Genomic DNA, 12894 nt, shown 5'->3' with positions numbered 1-12894 from the left:
TAGAGAAGAAATTGTTTGGTTTTCTTACTACGGAAAACAGTGAAGATAATTCCTTGGAGGGCATTTATACCAACAGCACCCCAAAGCTAGGGCTTCCTACTGTTTTCCCTAAAAACAGTACAGTAAAAACAGGGTAAGTTTACTACTGTCTGCCTACTAAATGTGAACAAAACTAGCTTTGCAATCATACAGCATTATCCTTAATTTCCAGTCGTTCACCAGCATATGGAAGTGATGCAACCACAAAGTAAAACAATTACAGCTTTGGTCATGCATCTTTTAGGCAATTAACCTCTCTGATGTCTTTACAAGGAATCACCTGAATATGGGCTACCGGATAACACCCTAAATTCCCAGATCCCAGTTGATAGAGCATGCACCAGCCAGCGCTCGATACAGGGAGGAGGCAGCGGCAGATCGCTGCCTGGCACTGTTGGATACTGCCCCCTTTTGCCGAACAGCAAGGCAACAGCCCCGGCTGCACTCTGAAACTTTGCCCGGCATCTATTTGTTTTCGGGAAGATAGATTCATGCAGATGGTCTTATTTAACCCTAGTATGTCTGTTCGCATGATAATTCGTCCTGACTAAAATAGAAATCTATTGTTTGAGCCACGTTTAATATCACAGAGTGCCTGCTCCCCAGGAACTTTCCCTCTAACGGGCCCTATCATGTCAGCCCCGGTCAAGCAGCACTTTTACAAGTGACTACAAGGTAAGAAGAAGAGTTTATAGTCTGGGGGTAAGTTCCCCCAGGTCAGCTGTCGGCCTGGGGAATAAAGGGCAATCATAGTGGACCACCAAAGCCATTTTGCCTGGGAACTTTTTTAATCTTACTGCAAAGCAACTAAAATTCCATGGCAGCACTGGTATCAAGCTTCTCTTGGGCTACCCACATTCCTGCTGAACCCATCCCCATGCCATCGTTGCCAGTCGATGTGAACTGATCAAGGCCAGTTTGCTAAAAGTCATTTTCTGTGCAGAACCTCATCCCCCACATCTCTCTGTTCAAGCCTTTTGTCCTCTGAGGTTGTGCTTTTTCACTTGCTGGAGTTTGCACATTTTCTCCTCCCTGGTTGCCCCAGCTTTTTGCAGGAAAGGGAGGGAGGTCACAGAGGGCAGCCACTGCCAATTCCATCAGCCTAACAGGCTGGGGGGTATGAACAAAGCAAATATCTATATTCTGAAGGGTGGGATCTCTCTCTCCCCCATGACTTCAGGATTAGCATGTCCCTGGCAGAGGAGGACAAAAACTTGGCCTCTTTAATGAAAGAAAACAAGATAGAGAGAAAACCAGAACAACTTGCCTAGACTTCACTGAAAATGCAAGAAGCTTAACATAAAACACAGAGATTCCCCACTATTGCCTAGTGCCAAGTCTACTTATCACCCAATCCAAACAGAAAAGTTTTAGTGCAAAAGGAGAAAAGATGAAAGATATGGATGATTCAAGTATCTGTTTAAAAATTGAATCTCTGTTAAAAATCCGGTTAAATATCAGCAGAATTTTTCTTATCCACTGCCACTTTGTCTGCAGTTATGACCAGTTTTCTACATTGGGTGCTTACAAATCAGACGTATAACCACAAGAGTACTTTTCTGTATGAGTAGTTTGTTCCAGCTACCCTCACTCCTCCTTGCCTTCACTCACCTGGGATCTCTACCGATCTCAGGCAGCAGTAAGAATCAAAGCCCATTACAACTTCTAGTTTAGTTGGTTTCTATTTTGTCCACAGTCAGCCTGGGGTCTTAGCCTACCACTGAACCCATCCAGAGTCAAATACATCAAATCTCTTGCAGCTCAGACTATAATTTAGGAAAATAAGTATTTTTTGTAATGAGAGGGAATACTTGCACAACAAAATAAGGAACTTTACTATGGTTCCTAACCAATATATCCATACATAAATAGTTGGAAAAAAAGTAAACTCCAACCAAAACCAGATAAATAAATCAGGGAAAAAAAAGAAAAACAAACAACAAAACAGGACCTGGCACCAATCATGTTTGGAGACCTTTTTTAAGGACAGGAAATTATCAAAGAGTCTAAACTGAGCCAGCAGAAGACATAAGATACTCCTCGATACTTAATGCTCCACCTAAAAGCCCGTGAAGAGACAGGTTCAGGACCGACTTGGCAAGCACACCTTTTGTTTGTTTCCTCTGAGGCTTAACAGTAAGCGTGCTCCTGGGCAGCACCAGGAGCAGATGGTAGTGCTGGAAAATACAGCTCTCCAACTTTGGTGTGGATATTGGAGCTGGATCGACAAAGGTTGTTTCTGGAAATCCTACCCCCCCCTCCCCGCATACATTCCCCGTAAGTTTCTAACAATGCGCGGATCTAAGGAGCAGCACAAGGCTCTCTGCTTCCCTCTCCCTCTCCCCTTCGCTTTTGATCTCCATCAGGACGTGAGCTGAAATTTAATGGGCCACCCCTAACACAAAGACAAATTGCCATCTGAAAAACAAAAATCATTAATATCCCTTCGTCTAGGCTATCCTGCTTCCCATCACTGCACCCCTTCGCTCCCGCCACAGCCTCACTCGGCGGGTTTAGGAAGAGGTGGGAAGGTGGCGGGGAGAGGAGGGAAAAAAACCACCTCCACTGCCACCTCCGAGCTAGCGTGCTCTCCAGCGCTGCCGGACTGCGAACACAGCGACAAAAAATAAGCCCCTTTGGCTCTCCGGCGGGCAGGGGGAGGGCGCGCCGAGCGCCGGGCACAAACACACCCCCACACCCCGCAGGTTGCCCCCGGCCCCCATCACCGGGCGCTGCACGGGGGCCGGCGGAGAGGCGCGGCAGCCCGGGGGTTCCCACCTCCCCGGATCCCCTTCCCAGCGCCGCCCGCTACCCCCGACCCCGCCAAGTTGGGAAGTTTGCGCGCCCCCGGCCCGTCCCGCCGCCCGCCCCCCGGGCCGCCGCCGCGCTGCGCTTACGGGGTGGTCGCCGGGCTCCCGGAGCGGGGCTCACCGGCACATCGCGCTCCGGCTGCCGCAGGAGCGGGGGCAGCCGCGGCGCGGCCGGGCTCGGCTCGGCGTGGCTGGGCTCGGCTCGGCGCGGCGGGGCTCGGCTCGGGGCGAGCAGGGGAGCGGAGCGGCGGCTCTGCCCAGCCCGGCGCTCAGGGAGTGCCGCCTCGGGCCATGCGAGCCGCGGCGGGCAGCGTCCCCGCGGTGCGGCCGGAGTTGGGACCGAAGTCCTCCCGGGCGCTCCGCTGTCTCTTCCAAGCGGCTCCTATCAGCACGGCTTCAACTCTTTCCATCGGAGACCGAGGGGAGGAGGAGAAGGAGGCGGAGGAGGAGGAGGTAGGGAAGGAGGAGGGAGCTAGGGGCTGGCAGCCCCAACTCGCACTGATGTCAACTAATATATTCAAAGTTCAACAGGGCATTTCTCTAGCAAGCGAATCGCCCTCGCCGCCCTCCCCGCTGGTCGCAGCCGGCCTCCCCGGGCTGGTAGGGGGTCCCGTGGAGCACAGCGGCACTCCTCGGCCGGACCCTGCGCAGGGGGGCCGGCGGGGCTGGCCCGGAGAGGAGGTGGTCGAGGATGGGGGATGGCACATTTTTCAGGCGGGCAGGTTCAAGTGCCGCCGGTGTGGGGAGGGCTGAGGGTGGAGGTGAGGCACCAGACAAGAGCGAAAATAATCCACCGAGCGGCGGAGCGATGTTTGTGTTTAAATCCAGCCTCTTCCCTCCCCGCTGGAAGGGGCAGGGCCGGCTGCGTTGCTGTGGCTGTGATGGGAGAGGGGCGCGGGGAAGCGGCTGCGTTGGGGCTCGGAGTGGCGCCGCGGGGCTCCGGGCTCCCTTGCAGCCCCCGCCTGGACACGCCGCCCGGCCGGGGCTTGCACCGAGCGCGGAGCGGAGCGCGGTCCCCTGCCCGTGACTGAACCCCTCACTCGGGCCCGGGGCCGTGGCCGCGTCTCCCCGTCGCGATGTCCCCCTGTTTGCCGGAGGCTAATGGGGTCGAGATGAACCCGGGGAGGGAAGCGGCAGTTTTCTCACGCCGAAGCGCAGACAGCGGCGGAAAATCCGCGACGAGGAGAGTACGCGGCGCGAAGCGCACGGGAGAAGCAGCGCTGTCCCTCCGCGGCCCCACCGCTGCCCCACCGCTGCCCCACCGCTGCCCGGGGGCCGCCCGCGGGGAATCGCTGCGAGGCCGGGGGGGCTGCATCAAACGTGGTTTTGGGAAGGCTGATGTGCCGCGCTGTCCCCGCGGTGATGCACAGCGCCCGAACGCCGTTAGCGGCAACCGCGTAAGGCCATAGGATGGACCCTGCTGATGGACAAGCAGCCCGACAGTCAAAGGATAAAAACACATCTGGGCTGCTCTAGTGACATTTAAAAACCGCCAGATAAGAGCCTCAGTTATTTATCAGCTGAATCCTCAGATAGAACGGGCCGCTCTGCTGCCGTTGCATATGTATGTGTGCATACATAATGAGGCTGGGTTTTTTCCTTCTGTAAACTGATCCTGTCATTCATGTTGACAGTATGTTATAGCTATATAAAAACAGTGTAATTGTATGATGGCTCATCAGTGCTATGACAGCCAATTGTGGCGGCAGTGGGTGGGCTCCCAATTCGCATCTCAGAGAAGTAACTGCATAGATCTGCTGAGATGATGATTATACAACATGTAATTGTTTGCCTGTTCATAATTTCTCAGTTCTTCCTTAATCAAGGAACTACATCACTACATCTGCTCATGCAGTAGTGCATTTTTGATACCTTGAGTGAAGCAGTCAATATATTATTTATATGCATAACATTTTTTATCTGCTTTGCATTTTAAAACTTATACTGGAAAGAAAAGAACAGGTAAAGGATACAAAACAATTGCAATTTACCTATGTATTCTGCTCAAAACTCAAACTCTGGAAGAAGACTTGAGTCAGGCATAGTCTGGAAAATGCTGAGCAAACTTCCCCATTCACAGTGACATCACATTTGTGCCTCTTTTTTCCCCCCATCTTTCCTAAAACTGAAAAAACTCTAGCTGATTTTTTTTTTTTTTTTTTTTTTTTTTTTTGGTAATAGTATCTTGTTAGAATATTGTCTTAATTTACATGTGAATAGTAAGTAACTGTCCCTCCATTTCTTTAATGTACAGGATGATATCTTTCAATTTAGTGAATTGAATTTTAAATAATGACGTACAACAGCTTGGGTGGACAGAGCAGAACACAGTGAGGGTTGTGCTCTGTGCTGGGACACTATTTATCTTCTTTTTCAGTTTTACTGTAGAGTGAGTCACTTGGTTATCTAAGCCTCAGGGACAGATCACCTCACCAAATGCCACAACTACACATGCAATTTCCAGAAGACAGCTCAACCTGTCCTCATCCTAAGACTTTGAGATGTGGCGCTGAGCATTGAACAATACATAGCTAAAACCACACAAATGTCTGTCAACGTTTAAAGATATAATGGATAGTACTTTTCTATTAAAGAAAATATTATTTGTCCTAAAATATTCTAGCATTTTCCTGCTACTACTTTGCTGTTTCCCCCACTAGGCTGGGATCAGTTCTGTTGGTCATGTGTTTGTATGCATTGCTCAAAGACTTACTAATAAAATGTGCACATGAATAAAAGTTTTGTAATGTTTCCATGGACAGTCAGGGCCTGACACCTTAATGCCTTTACACAGCATGGTATCTGGGAAATCACGGACCAGACAGTGAAACTACTCAAATCCTTTTAGTAAAGGGCTTGTGACGCAAAGCGGTACAATTACAATTCTATGAAAAAGAGAGAAATGTCATGGGAAAAGTCAGGGTATTGCATGTGAAGTGATCTGTATCAAACAATTTGTTTCTAGTCTCCAAAGGAGAGGATGTACCGGGTTCCTATTCCGGGCTTGGCAGAGGCCGAGGTCATGGCAACACTCCTCACAGTTGCTCGCAGAGGTGTTGAACTGTAACCCTGTCTAGAGCCACTGCCGCTGGAGAAACGCCCTTTCCGCCGGGGGAAGAGAAGCGACCGGCCGTGGCCGTGGCCGTGGCCGTGGCCGTGGCCGTGGCTGTGGCTGTGGCCGTGGCCGTGGCTGTGGCCGTGGCCGTGCCCGCGGCCGTGGCCGTGGCTGTGGCCGTGGCCGTGGCCGTGGCCGTGCCCGCTGCCGTGGCCGTGCCCGTGGCCGTGCCCGCTGCCGTGGCCGTGCCCGCGGCCGTGGCCGTGGCTGTGGCCGTGGCCGTGGCTGTGCCCGTGGCCGTGCCCGCTGCCGTGGCCGTGCCCGCGGCCGTGCCCGCGGCCGTGGCCGTGGCCGTGCCCGCGGCGGAGCGGGCGCTCGGCGCAGCTGTCACCGCTAGGGGCTGCTGGTGCCTCCCGGAGCGCCCGCCCCGCTCACAACGCTGCGGCGCGGGGCCGCCGGACCGCGGGGCACCCCGAGAGCCGGGGGCCCGAACGCCCTGAGCCGGGGCTCCGCACACCAGGGAGAAGGGGCTCCCTCCTTTGCTGCCTTCAAACTCAGCGGTGCAGAGCACGGAGAGGAATGGGGGAGAGTTCAAGAGAGCGGAAACACTCTCCAGGGACGAGGGACGGGACTCGGATGGGAGCGCTTTGGGCTACAGGGCAGAAGGAGGCAGGATAACAGGTACAGCTGGGCTCTGGTGGGGACGAGGACCTGCAAGTGTAGAACAGAGCTCTCTGGGCAAAGAAGAGACCAAACCCAGGCTTTTTGTGAGTCGGGTCATCCAAAGACAGTCCCTCAAATTGCAGATAGAATGGTATTTTTGCAGCCTAACCAGAGCAGTCTATTAGCCTACATTTGCACACAGGTCAGTGTGTTAATGACTGAACTGACTGTATGGACCTGCTTGAGCTTAAGCTGTTTGGGGCATTCAGACCAGCTTTCGTGGTAGATGTTTTAGAGGGTGATCTAGAGGAATGTCAACCCTGGCCTCATTGTTTGGAGGCTAGGGAACAACACTGACCCACACTTGATGTCTGGACCATGACTTCACACTAGTAGCAGTCTCATTAGAAAATTATTCTGCTGTAGATACCCAGACCATTTCACACAGACTGACAGTGCATATATCAGTGGCAAAATTTTTAAACTATGATGGAATTCAGAGCCAGACACATATGTTCAGATAATCACTACACTGGCCAACTACATGTTTTTATTTCCCTATCATACTGCAAGGGAAGAAATAGAATTGCCAGGAAAAAAACCAAACAAAATACATGCAGCAGACTCTCTCTTTGCTGATTCAAATGCCTGACACCGAGTGAAGCCCAAATGCCCTTCTAATGCAGTTTCCTCAAAAGAGAAAAAATACATTTCTAAACACAGTATCAGCAAATACTCAGAAGAAATGGCATGAAGCAATAGCAATAGTAAGCATTATCTTGAGTACTGAGATCTAGATCTGAAGCCAAATGGCAACTAGCCATAAAATATTTAGGTATATGGCTTTTTTCCTGAATTTAAAATAGATTGCTAAATAGCCACAGTTGTGGTTTCCGGCCTCAGTCTGGTGGTGACAGCAGCATTTTAATTTTTTCCTAAAGATAAGTCGAATTTAAATCCATGACACTAACTAAAAGTCAGATGACCTTAATGCAAGAGGATACAAATGAGCTCCCTGGAGAAAAGACACTGTGATAAAACAAATAGAGTAATATATAGAGATGACTTGATACTGTCACCAGAGTGATAGTATTTAACTTATTTGGAAAGAAATGAAATGAGCTTAAATTGGAACAACTGCTTTATTTTCAGAGAATTGCATCTGAAGCCTACAGATAAGTGCTATACAGCTGTTTCCCCCCTGATGCCAGGGGCCAATCTTCATATGTCACTCAACATGACAAAGTCAGCAAATGTCATCACACTTCATACAGGTAGGCCTGAGCATTCCCACTGAGTCTCACAAAAGTAGAAAGTTCCCTCTTTGCAGACAAAGACTTGTGAAACATAAAAGTTGTGTTAGCACAATGATACACTAGGAGGAAGGGGAAGTTAAACTGAGAGACTTCTTGTTGCCCAGTAAGCATCTACACTGAGGTAAGATATACAGCACCTAGCAGTCACCTATTTGTTGGCAAATAAAAAACAGCAGTGAAAAATTAGTTTTTAAACAACACCATTAGGAGGTTTAACACTACATCAAAACTTGTTTTTCCCCTCCTCTAACTCAAGCTTTGAGCCTAGTGACTGTGTTTATTGTATATTACTTTTGCCTTGAGACTGGAAGTGTAAAACCTAGCACTGAACACCTTTATGGTGCTCCTAGACATATATTATCTGAGGGACTGAAAACTTCCTTGGTACATACAAGTGGAATTTTTATTTTTTTTTTTTTTTCTCTGGGAAGTAGAGGTACCTTTACAATTAGCCTTAACCTTTATTTAAAGACATGTTGTTTAGCACATCAGATATCTCACTAAACACTCTCTAGAAAAACCACATTTAATGGAAAGGGAATTCAGGACTGTTGACAGCTTATCTACTGACTTCATATCCCACCTTAGGCAATTCAGCTGAAAGATGAGGTCAATACTGCAAGTTCCCATCACAGCCTTTGCAATATCTTGTCTTATTTTAATTTTCCTTTAAAAAGCTAAATTAAAAAGCTTTACAGGGACTCACTTATACAATGAACTGTCATGTCCAGCAAGCTGAAAATTCTGAGTCTAAATGTGAGGAGGTTTTGAAAGTATTAATATTCCTCCTCCATTTGCCTACATGATGACCAATGACTTGGTAATGCAACTTGCAGTGTCTGTTTTGGAAAATGAAATTCTCAGTGTAATGGGAAAGTGAACATGCTGATAAAACTGAGTATCTGTTCTGCAGATTGTAGTTCTGTTGCAGTATTCAAAACTCATGATCTGGAAAGCCATTCTGAGGATTTAAGAAGTTCACAGCGCTCAGTTAATACAGTGTCCTTCCATACTTGCATGTTTTTAATGAACTTAACTAAAAAACATACTGTACCTACTCAGTCTGTGATATTCAGATGCTTATAATTCAAATCAAAATAAATCGACTTTCAAATCTCACCCACTTTGGCCACAAGGCTGTTTAAACTAAAATATTAGGAGAAAAATATTTTTAAATAAAACTTTTTTCATCTTCTCAATCAAAATATAAAATGCTTTCAAACACATATTTTTATCCTTAGGCAGAGGCCATCTAGTTTAGATTTCAGCCCTCCATTTTGCAGGTTTTCAGATGGATGTTGAAAATAAGGGCTTAGAGGAGAAGCTGTATTGTAGCTTCACCTACAATGGTTGTGATGAAGTCACCAAGTCTTTCATCTCTTAAGAAATAGGCCCATTGGAACTGATGCAGACAAATCGATGATTTTTGGGAAAATTTGGTTCCAAATTCATAGACAATTTCACAGGTTGAGACATTTCACAACAACAAACCTGAAATGTCACAAAAAGCTCTTCCTACTACTTCAGAGAAATGTAGCATACTGCAGCTATGTTCCCTCTTGAACTGCAGTGTCCCCCTTTGAGTCTTGGCAGTGCAATGGAGGGCCCTGCATTAGGGAGGAGTTGGAAGACTCCCACAGAAAGCCCTCTCTGCCCTTTTCACTGTTTGATTCAGTGAGGCAAGGTGGCTTCTCGCCCACACAAAGAGAAGGGGAAGAAGTTCTGTGATGAAGAAGAATCTTTGGCCTAGGTTGAGAAGTAATATGTTAAACATGAATATTCCTTGTATTTTATCACTGGTAAACCAGGAAGAGGCTGGGCTGGATGTTCCTACACTGTGTAACCTGGTTTTGTTAGAGAAAATGTTGGAAGAAATAGACACCTTTTTTTTGCAGTACCTCAGCAAAGAAATTGTGGCACACTGCAAACCTTGCAGTAACAGAAAGCCAAGCACACTGTCACATTAGGCTGCACTTCCTAACGGAGTGCATGCTTCCTTTCACCAGGAGTGTCAGTAAAGGAAAATGATTGCAGCATAGTGTGTTAGTGCACTGAGAGAAGCCTTCTGTATTTTTGATAATTAAAAATACTGTAACTTCTACAAAACATCACATCCTTCCTTCAGCTTGGCCATCACAACATATAGCGATGGCATCTCAATTAGAAAGCACAACACAATAGCAAGCAAGAGCTTCATAGTGCCTTCTGAAGGTACGTGGTGCAGCCACACAGGTCAGGGTGGTTGGAACAGACAGGGTCAGGTACTGAGTCAGGTATTGAGTCACAGGTATTAAGAGTGCGCTGTTTTTCTACTCAGATAATCCAAACCACTTCCTTTATGTGTATGTAATGATATATTACTGATTCCGATTTGTTCATCAGAAAAGCCTTTACTAATTAAAACACATTTGGATATGTATAATCAAAATACAATCTCTCTCTATTTTAATTAGTGTAACATACACTGCAAAGTATATTGTATACTCAGTCTAGTCTAGTGGCCAAAAATATTCCACGAATTCTGGTCAACAACTATCAAGAATTCTATTCCTGCCAGATAAGCTGAAAATTATCACTCGCTGACTAAGTCAATATGTTACTCTGCTGCTATGCCATATGGCCCTGGATGCTGAGACACTACACAACCTCATCAAGTGACACCCAAACTGAAGGAGTGGAACACTGGAGAGAGCAGGGTTTCCATTAGAACGGACTTCAACAAAGCAGAGAAGCAAGCTAGCAGGCACCTCATGAGGTTCAACAAAGCCAAATGAAGTTGTGCACTGGGGTCACAAATGCCCCGTGTGCCAGGCCAGCCTGAGGGCTGAGCAAACAGCCCCACAGTTGCAGTTTGGGGCTCACACAACAACAGCTGCTCACAGCCTGGAGAGACTCCAGGGAAGGGCTGTCGAGGCAATAAGGGAACCACAGCACCTGAGGCAGAAAGAGAGGCAGAGGCCAATGCCCTGCTCAGGCTGGAGACAAAAAGCCCCAGGCAGGATGTAGCTACAGTCTTCCACTACCTTAATCCATTGGAGAAGACAGACATAGACATTTCTCACGGGTGCAGGGCAAAACAACAAAAGGCAACAGTCACAAGCTGCAACAAGGGAAATACTAATTGGGAAGGGAAAAAAATCATCTCAGTGGGACTAGAGCGTCACTGAAACAGGGGCCCAAAGGGGCTGTTCAGTCATAACCCTTGGAGAATTTCAAAACTTCTCAAGGCTTGGAGCAATTTGATCTGATTTTGAAGCTAGTCCTACTTTGAGCAGAAGCTTGGAATACAGAACTCCAGATGTGCCTTCCAACCTAAAGTTTTCTATGAATGTATCTCACAAAATGCAGTTCCATAAGATACTAAGTATCCTTTCCACCAGCCATAAAAGGTGCTCAAATCTTGTCAGGGGTCAGTTATTACAGCAGTGACCTATCTAAATCTTAGCTCTGATTTTATTTGGTATATAATCAGGTTAACTGAAGTCAATTATTAGATTGCCTATGTATTATATTCAGATTATTGTAACGTGATGAAATATGCAAACTTTGACTCTGCTCTCCTTTTCTTCAAAAATGTGAGATTCAGCAGTGGTAGTGAAGGAAGAAAAGACAAAAGATAGAAATTGTTCTGCCCTGAACAATGAGTGGAACTGTTACATTTCATGTAAATATTGTCATGGATCTAAGATACAATCATTTCTACAGTCAACAGGCTCATAATATTCTTTCCTCATCACAACGCATAGGGTTACTCATACAAGTAAAGGGTTGTAGGCATGCAAATTAATTTGTAGTAAGATGGTTAAAGTTCTAAATCATGTATTAAATTACTTCTATTGTACAAGTTTAACTTCATTTTCCAAGCTAGTCACATGCAACAGAGATGCAGTAATGTAGGTATTCCAGCTGCAGAATTATTAGCTGCCGGTGCCTTCTAAAACTAGATTTGTAAGTCAGATCATTGTAAAGATCAGTGGTTTGTTTCCTGGATGTCATGAGACCAGAGAGGTGGAATATTGGCAAAAGATTAGGTTTATTTTTGTGTATGTGTTTGAAATATTTAAACAGACTAGGACAGAAATCCACTTACAGGGTTATAAACTCTGATCCTGCAAAGCAAAAAGGTCATAAGCAAGCCCATCTCAGGTGTACTAGGAGCACAAATATAGATTATCCTTGAACAGAGGTCCAAAGTCCCATTAAAGTTCAGGGAAGGACAGTGATATTCAAGCACTTGCTTAAAGGTAGGCATGTGCTTAAATGGATAATGATACCTGATATTGTTACTTGTACATCCCGGAGTATAAAACAGGGAGCTTTCCACCATCTTTTTTAACACTGCAGGCATTTCTGCATCTCCTTGTACATAGAACTGTACTGCTGGCACTTTTGATTTTGCCACAGAATAAAAGTAGCATTCCAATATGAGTTGTCAGCCAGGGTCTGATTAAACCAGAGTAATTAGCCACCAATTTCTATAGGGGTCAGATTTGGCTATAAACATTTATTCTAATGAATAAATATATTTAGACCCTTAAAAGATGCTTTGGTTGAAATGTAGCAACTTCTGAACAGCCTGATTGGGACCAATATATAAGCAGTCAGACTGAGATGCCAGTCAGTACCTTCACCTCCCTCAGGAGCTTTTTCCTTTATTGTTTGTAGGCTTACCTGTTAATGCTCATCACAGTTACAGGCTCTGACTCAAGAGCTGTCATTAATCACTGCCTAAGAACACTGCATCAGGTAAGCAAACACATCAGATGCTGAGCTGAAGCAGCAGAACTCACTTCAAACTGTCATTTGCTCCTGACATAACAAGGGAAAAGATTATCCAGCCTAAGTACCAATAATTTTCCACTGCACAATTTGAAACCAGCTTTGGAAATTGGTGCCACACTGCTACAAATGATGGTGCTGAGGGTTCATGAGGCGCAGTGGTCAGCACTGAAACATCCTGTACCTCACTGCATGTCCTGCCTTACACCCGCTTGTACTTAGAGGTGATCAG

General features: G+C 46.7%; 1 protein-coding gene and 1 long non-coding RNA gene across 6 annotated transcripts in view; one reads left to right on the top strand and one right to left on the bottom strand.

Moving 5' to 3' along the window:
• The window catches only part of LOC137476932 (uncharacterized), a 541698-nt gene that overhangs the window by 155725 nt on the left and 373079 nt on the right, over positions 1-12894 (top strand). The window lies entirely within an intron of this gene.
• Positions 1-12894, bottom strand: part of SEMA5B (semaphorin 5B) — a 280124-nt gene that overhangs the window by 264176 nt on the left and 3054 nt on the right. Inside the window, exon 1 of one of the 5 annotated variants that reach the window (XM_068195400.1) lies at positions 2937-3270. The exons of 1 other annotated variant lie outside the window; for it this stretch is intronic. The gene's annotated coding sequence lies outside the window, so the exon portion shown is untranslated. Of the gene's footprint in view, positions 1-2936; positions 3271-12894 lie in introns of those variants that run through there. 3 more of the 5 variants (XM_068195401.1, XM_068195393.1, XM_068195394.1) reach the window with 3 other exon arrangements.

Source organism: Anomalospiza imberbis, chromosome 7 (genome assembly GCF_031753505.1).
Source record: "Anomalospiza imberbis isolate Cuckoo-Finch-1a 21T00152 chromosome 7, ASM3175350v1, whole genome shotgun sequence".
Classification (NCBI taxonomy): domain Eukaryota; kingdom Metazoa; phylum Chordata; class Aves; order Passeriformes; family Viduidae; genus Anomalospiza; species Anomalospiza imberbis.
Note: the sequence above shows the minus strand (reverse complement) of the source record. Positions and strands in the feature narration are given on the sequence as shown.